Genomic DNA, 8,950 nt, shown 5'->3' on the forward strand with positions numbered 1-8,950 from the left:
CTTTATGGGCAAATACAAATATAACTATTACAGTTTTATGTCAGCCTATCTGTGTTCTCCAAATGTTAAAAGTGCATCCTCTCTAACATCTTGATAGGTCAAGTTCAGTGTTGATAAGGTTTAATTCCCCACCATCCCACTGGTGCCCATGATACTCAGCCAAATGCCTACTATGCAGGGCACTGCAAATAGTAGAAAATGATCATAACATATCTTAGAAAGCTGCTTTTGTGTAGCTTCAGTGAGGAAGAAGCTGTGTGGTACTTAGCTGCTATCTGGGGTTAAACCATGACATAAAATCTGCCTGCATATAGAGACACAGAGAGATTGCGTAGACACTTGTAGCATCAGTGTGTTTTCAGGTTCAGCCATAAACCTTGTCCAGTGCTTTTGGTTTTTGATTTTTCATTGCAGAGCTAACTTCCAAGTTTTAATTTTCCTAGGTTATGTGAAAAAAGTTGTTCTCTCTTTCTCATAACTCTCAATTTTGGTGCTTGAAAACTGGCGATGTTTACCAAAGCCCTGAAGCATCATCCACTTGTCAGTGCCATATTACAGGCATACAGTAATGTTGCATAAATCTATAATATATATATTTGATTCAGAAATCTGGCCTTTGACTCATCAAGCATGATGACTGATCCTTATTTTCCTTGTTTGCTAAAGCATTGTCATGTTCTTTAGATTTGTGATGTTTTCTCTTGATGTACAGCTGTGCAAATATGGCCAAACTATTTGATTGTGAAGTTATACTTCTCCGAAAGTGGCAGTAAATATGAAAATCATGTTTATAGAAAGATTCCTGGATGCAGTTGATCATTTATTAATAAAGTCGTGATAAGATGCCTAAAACTTTTGTGGAAGATAAACTACAATTTGAAAACAGAAGTATCGCTAAAAAATACCAAAGAACCCACCCCACCATCTCCCTCCAACAAAAACTGCACAAAACCACAGTTTCAGTCTACTCTCAAGAATAACTTATTGAAATAAAAAGTAAGGTTAGAACCTTACTTAATTTGTTGGGTTTTATGTCTTTTTTTTTTTTTTTTTTTTTGTTCTCATTGTCATCTTTGCCACAGGACTGCAGAAATTTTGTACCATTTTCAGTTTTCATTAAAGTATGAAGATTGCCTTGAGAATAGTTTAATTTTGCACAATTTTTTTTCATTTAAGTCTTTTTTTCATGAAAATGGATTTAATCTGGGACACTTTTTGAAGATACTTTTCCACTATTTTGCAGGGAATTAGAACATGATAGATTAGGCTTCTGAAATGCAAAATCTTATTCTAACGACAGATTGTGACAAGAACAAATACTGGTAACTGAATGAATTCACTAGCAGCACAATTGGAAAAGAATTGTGAGAATAAAAAGATCATCATACTTATGGGGTAGATACCAATTATAATGGGAAATGTCCTAGAATTATTTACTTTTTATTATATCTTAGGATAGTTTGAATGTGTACTTAGATTTCTACAGGTTTTGTTTTGTCGGGGTTTTTTTACAATATAAGAATAAGTCCTGATTCTGCAATCATGTACAATTGCAGCTGGTCTTCTTAACCTCCACAGCATTATCCATGAATTTGGGCTGTTTGATCTAGAGCTGTATGAAATAGTAATGTAAGGTAAGATTCTAGTGAGATTTTTAACACTGTCTCCCACAGCATCCTTGTAGATAAACTGAGGAAGTGTGCTCTTGATGATCAGGTAGTGGATAATGAACTGGCTGAACATAAGAAGTTAGCGAGTTGTGGTCAATGGGACAGAATCTAGTTGGAGGTCTGTGACTAGTGGAGTCCCTCAGGGGTTGGTATGGGGACCGGTGTTGTTCAGTATTTTCATCAATGACCTGGATGAGGGAACAGAGTATGTCCTCTGCAAGTTTGCTGATGACACTAAAGTGGGATGAGTGGCTGACACACCAGAAGGCTGTGCCATTCAGTGAGACCAGACAGGCTGGAGGGCTGGGTGGGGAGAAACTTGATGAAATTCAACAAGGGCAAGTGTAGAGTCTTGCATCTGGGGAAGAACAACCCCATGTACCAGTACAAGGTGCAGGCTAACCTGCTGGAGAGCAGTGCAGGAGAAAGGGATCAGGGGGTCCTGGTGGACAGAAGGAGGACCATGAGCCAGCAATGTGCCCTTGTAACCAAGAAGGCCAATGGCATCCTGGGGTGCATTAGAAAGGGTGTGGATAATAGGTCAAGGGAGGTTCTCCTCCCCCTCTATTCTGCCTTGGTCAGGCCACATCTGGAATATTGTGTCCAGTTCTGAGCCCCTCAGTTCAAGAAGGACAGGGAACTGCTTGAAAGAGTCCAGTGCAGAGCCACGAAGATGATGAAGGGAGTTTCCTTATGAGGAAAGGCTGAGGGAGCTGGGTCTCTTTAGCTTGGAGAAGAGGAGACTGAGGGGCGACCTCATCAATGTTGACAAATATGTTAAGGGCAAGTGTCAGGAGGATGGAGCCAGGCTTTTTTCAGTGATATCTAGTGATAGGACAAGGGGCAATGGGTGCAAACTGGAACATAGGATGTTCCACGTAAACATCAGAAAAAACTTCTTTACTGTGAGAGTGACAGAGCACTGGAACAGGCTGCTCAGAAAGGTTGTGGAGTCTCCTTCTCTGGAGACATTCAAAACCCACCTGGACACGTTCCTATGTGATGTGCTCTAGGTGATCCTGCTCTGGCAGGAGAGTTGGACTAGATGATCTTTCGAGGTCCCTTCCAACCCCCTAGATTCTGTGATTCTGTGATTCTGTGATTTTCACTTAAGTGATATGTTCTTAGAAGTAGTATTACAGCCAGAGTGAGGTTTTAAGTGAATTTACATGTGCTTTGTGTGCATGCTCATTATGCTGCTGGACAGCGTGAATGTTGAAAGCAATGCTATTTTGGAGCAGAAAATTATTGTTATCTTTGTAGTTGTGTTATCTTTGTAGCTGTAGTTACTATTTAGAATTCTGTAATTATTATGCTTCATATTTCCAACTATTAGTACTGCAGTTATGACATATGTCTAGTCTGTAGGGGTAGGCAGCGGGCAATTATGCCTTAACTTTTTTTGGTGTGTAGAAATACACCTCTCAGTTTCTCACATGATAATGTGGAATTTTTGACCCTACGAACATGCAGCACAGCTACAAGTCAAGCACTCGATTTACCTGGGAGGAGAAGCTTTTCTTCCACAGGCACACATTAGCTTGGTTTGGTGCAGTAAACCTCTCTGTCTTGTGACTGGGAGGCAATAGTATTGGTTTGAGCCTGCAACATTACCAATAATCTGCTCAGAGTCACCACACCCAGCCCCATTCTTGAAATGAATGTTCAGGCAACTTTCATGACTAAATGCTTTTGAAGATATTGCTTTGAGATGAATACCTTTTATGCTATTGAAATACTCGTGATATACTTTTACGTTATTACAGTTGTTCTTGAATAATTGCTGATAGAAATTAGATCGGAAATAGTGTCCTTTTCAATGGTGATGTATTTTGATTCCCTGACGATTTGTACTGGGATGTTCTGTGAAGTGTAGTACACAAAGCGAGCTATTGAAACCCTGGTTACTAAATCCTTCTTTTCCTCTTCACATTGTGCACCAGGATTGCATACTTTAGAAGACAAAATATTACTGAAATATACCAGGTTAGGTGAAGGTAATTTGACCTGAACTGAACAATTCTACATACTGGGGAACCATATCACTGCTCATGTATACATGAAGGTATAAATGTTCGAATGCAAAGCCCAAATAAAAGTTTCTTGATTTTTTTGATATTTTATTTTGTCTTTAACCAGGTGAATGTTCTGACAAAGTAATGTTTTTAATTCCCTTTTCCCCCAACTTCTTGGGGTTCAGAGACTATTCAACTCTTTTTTAAATGGCTTCATGGGCAACAGTAGAATTTCTTTCCATTTTAGTTGCATGGCGTCTTACAAATATATTCAGATATGATGGTTTTGCCTTCAAGATAAAGCACACTAAAATATGTCTTATAATGATTATCCTAACAGATCAGCAATCCTCACAGATAATTCACTGCCTTCTTAGGTGATTCAGAATAATAAAAATCCTCTTTCTTCTTTTTTTTTTTTTTTTTCCTTGAACAAGTTCAGAAAAATCTGTCTTTGAAAATAAGAACTCTTTCTTTAGCTGGACACACCATATTAAATAACTTATTAGCCACTGTCTTGATGAACCATGCAACTTTTTCTGAATATCTGCCAGATGTCAGGCCATGAGCTGCAACCATTTGAGCATAGAACCCAATAAAGAATTAAATTTAAAAAATATATTTTCCCTGCTTACCCCCAACATCCCATTTTTTTGGGGTTGTTGTTATTTGGTTTTGTTTTTTAATTGTCTGAGTGTCTTTATATACAACATTTTTGCCAATCAAGCTAAGATTTATTACTAGCCCATCTGGTACTTCATCTTCTAGCATCTCAAGCACTATCTTGGGGGGGAGATAGAGTTGAGAGGGGTGAAAGATGATCCCGGGTCTTGTCCTTGCTAGATAGATGTTTTTAATTCCTAATTCACTGCAGGGAGTAAGGAAGGGACAATTAGTTCTGACTACTCGTGAAAAAAAAGTAATACCAGTATCTGGGGAAAAAACAAAGCCAAAACCAACCAACCATCTTTCTGTTGCTATTCTTTGTTTGATTTGTGTAAAAGACTTCAGATATTCACCTTCAGTATAAAAATTTGTTGTGTAGTCACTGAGAAGATTGCATTTATTGCTGATTAAATTTCTCTCAAAAACTTTCCAGATACACTTTGTCTTTGGTGTTTCTTTTTACTGGTGAGCTCTCCTTTGTGGAAGAACTTTAACTTTGAATCTTGTACAGTTGTAGATAATCTATTTCATGTTCTGTATGAGAAACTTGTCTAAAGACATGTAAAACAATTGGTACTTTGCTCTGTGTCTGCAAAAAGAGGAAGAATAAGGACCTGAAGGAAGGCATGCCATTTTATCTTAAGGGATCTCAGGTATGGGAGAATTAGAGCAAGGTCAGGCAGCACAACCTCAGCAGATGGAAGGTCTCCTGCAGGTGGGCTTGCTGTGTATAGTTGTCATGGAGGCAGATATTGCTTGGACTCCCTGGTGGCCTAAGGATCATGAAAGAATATAGATCACAGTATTTGAGATATTGTTATAGAATTGCTTGTTAAAAGTATGGGAGTTCATGTTAGGGAGGTAGACAAGTTCCTTAAAAATGCTGTAATCAGTGAATTACTTCAGGACCAGAGATCCCTGGTGATAACCAAGATTTTCCTCCCCCAGGCCTCCCTTACCTCCCACCCCTCCTGCCCCCTTTTCCCTTGCTGTCACAGGGAACAAGAGCAGAAATAGCAAACAAAGCCCCTACTGCCATATACATTCAGAATTTTATTGCTACTGTTGCTTATGCCCTGTGAGTGAAGTGGATGAAATAAGGAGCTACAAACTAAAATAGCATGGGATTAGCAGGCTATAGTGCTGAGCAAGTTTACCCTCATCTTCAGAAATGGAAATTACAGTACTGGATTTAAAAGTATTTGCACAACATGATCCCTAAATAATAACAATAAGCTAAAGCTCTGTTATTTAATGTTATATGTAAACTTATACTTTCCACTGCATTCATTAGTGTATAAACACAGTGATTATATCTCAAACATTTTCTGTGATGTTTGATGATTTAATGTTAAATTGGACACTTACGTGAAATAACCCCCAGATTATTCTGCTTTTTATAAATGCCTTAATAATTTCAGAAGACTAATAGTACATAGAAATTGTCCATACTAGAATCATAGAATTAATTATAAAAGTTATGAAAACTTATATTCATTATGCAGAGATAAGTTGTTATTAGTTATTAGAGGCACATTTCTGAATGCCAATATGTTGGTTTTCTAGCTGATACTAACACCTGCGCTATGAAGACTTCCTACTAAGTTACCGGGCTTAGGTTTTGTTATCAGCCTCGGATTTTTCACTTTTTTTTCTACTACATTTTTTGCATTTTGGGACTCATTTTTATTTTTTGCTTGTTCACAACTTAGAGCTTGCATGGAAATCAAGGTAACAATTCTTATTTTTCAATTTTATATATACACTTTCCTGGGTTTCCTATTTTGAAAGTTACTGGATTTTCTTTTTTTAAAAAAATACATATTTTCCTTGTAACTTTTGAACTTAATTCAGATTATGGTGTTTAATGTTTTTGCAGAAGCAGTGTTTATCTAGAAACAGGAAAAAGCAGTTTTCCCATTTGGAGCTGATAAATTAAATTCATAGTTTCTTCTTCAGGTTAAAAAGTTACGAAGAGTACACAGGGAAAAAAAACCACAACAACAAACAAAAAACCAGAACCGGCCCAAACTAATGAAAGTTTTTATGGATATTGAATATGGTTAATAAACACAGATTTCTGGTACTGATTCTGTTTCATATGGGAGTTTCCAATGAGGAGCAGAAATAATTATTTCTAAAGAATGATTGAAACAGAGGATGAAGAAGAAGCACATAAAAGGGGGACATCATGTTTGCTGCTTTGACTTTCCTACAACTCCTTGAGCTTATTTATAGTGCTTTTATTTAGACTTCAGTAAAAATTTATATATCTGGATAGAGTTTTAAATCTTGACAGTCATTAATAGAGTTGTTTGAATGTGTTCTCAGCAGAGCTCTCTATGGTATTTGACTGTTTGCCATGCTTTCAAAACACTGACAAAGAAGTTTGAACTGGCAATCTTGAACATCCTATTTTTGTGGAACCTGGCAGAATTACGAATTTTGATGTTCTTCTGAGTGGTATGAATAACTGCACATCTCTGGAAGGTAATTTAGCATGAATGAATTCTTTGCCTTGATATTTATGAGTGCAGCTGTAGGCCATAACCTAAAGTCTGGAATAAATTTTCTGTGAAAGTGAAATACAACAAGAGTTTTATGAGTCCCAGATCACATAAAGTGTTTGCAAAATTAGAATGATTAAAGGATGATAAAGCACCAGGCTTAGATAAATTGTTCTGTGGCATGTTTTGGGAAATAGAAAAGTCAGTGGCAGATATTTTTGATAACTCACTGAGACTAATGAAGTAATAGCAGTGGCTAAGCATGTTTCTCTCTAAAAGTTAAAGAAAGGATCTATGAAAGATTCAAGATTACTGACCTGAAAAACAACTATTAGAAGAGTCATTTGAATGGAACACATGAGATTATAAGCCATTTAAAAAACAACATATAACTCATAAGGGACATGACTAATTTGCTTTATTTCTTTTAATACTATGCATTTACTAAATTACCAAACAAAGAGGCAGTTGTGGAAATAATTAATGTGGATTTCTGAAATATTTTTATATATCATTATATAATAGTGCATGTCCATGTTGTCACTCTCATTGTTTTGGCATGAGAACTACAGGAAAGGGATTTTATGCAATAGCTAAAAACTGGGCCAGGGTTAGCAATCATCTCACTATTTTATATGGGAACACAGGAATTTGGCACCTGAAGCAGGTTGAATGGTGGCTCCCAAAATACTTCTGAGTTTGCACATTGATTTAGAAGTTCCAGACACAATTTCTCAGCTTTGCTATTCAGTATGACAGAAAATTAGAGACAGTTTTCAGTTAAACTTTATTTTATTCTCAAATACAAGATTCTGTATGAATGTCCTGATTGGAGTTTTTGTTACATTTCTATTGATAAATTAAAAATGTTAAGGGCTTGTTCTCTTTACTTGATTGGAAATAATGCAGTACATCTCCTCTCCATTCACCAAGTGTGTCTGTTTCCCCGCGGCATAATGGACACCATAAATCTACCCAGGCATATATGAATTAATAAATTATGGGTACCCATTAGATGAAGATGTATATGTGAATGGAAGAAAGGGAAGAAGGGAGAATTGGATGGGGATTACTGTTCATTATATCAGAATGTTCTATAAGAGACATTATTAATATTATCGGAGATTACTGCTAATACAGGATTCCTCACACCTGGATATGTCAGTCTTCTTGTGCTTCCTAGAAATAGCTGATTGATACTAAAAATAAAAAATAAAAAAAAAAAGCATCTTATTAAAGGCATAAATGTAGTTTTAAAATAAGGTATTATATAATTGAACAAATACTGCTACTCCTCTGCAGATATTATGTGGTACTCATTAAGCTGCGTGTGTTCTATTGACTGTAGCATAATAAAGATACAAATATTTTTATATGTGTCAGTTCTTGTTTTTGTGACAGTTAAAATACTGCAGAAAATAATAATAAAGGAGTATATCATGTAGCATTCCAGTGACTGGAAACCATGCATTGTCTAATAACTAGAAAGATCCCATCTAACCTTGATGACTGGGGAAGAAGTAGGAGGATTGGGAATTTGATGAGATATGTCAAATCCTATTAGTCTACATAATTTCCCCTTACTGAATTTTGACAAAGCAGGGCTGTTACTGAAACTGAGAGAATATTAATAATAAATAATAATTTTTTTTTATATGTATAACTGTCAGCAAACAATTATTTTCTATCACAAATTTATTTTCCTTAAAAATCTATTACTTATTACTCAATAATCAAGTGTTGTTGCTTAGCAATGATTAGTTGAGGAAAAGATAATGTGTCAGTCTTGTTACCTCATTGGGTAAGTCTAATTCAAGTTTATGGCAAGAATATTAAAAAAAAACAAATGTCTTACTTAGTTTCCTGTTGACTTCTTACAAATAACATGCTAATGAATCATAGGAAACACCTATAGAAGGTAATAAAGTTTCATTCAAATTATTAAAACATATAACTAAAATCCTAATATTACAAGAATTCATTTTCTTCTTTATATGTGTGGTCATTACTTTTTAGCTGCAGTTTGTTTTGGTCCTTATCATATAAAGTGAGCATCTCAATACATATTGTCCTTTTTTCAAAGCATTTCCCT

This window comes from Chaetura pelagica, unplaced genomic scaffold, assembly GCF_000747805.2.
Source record: "Chaetura pelagica isolate M959 unplaced genomic scaffold, ChaPel_1.0 scaffold123, whole genome shotgun sequence".
Taxonomy (NCBI): Eukaryota; Metazoa; Chordata; class Aves; order Apodiformes; family Apodidae; genus Chaetura; species Chaetura pelagica.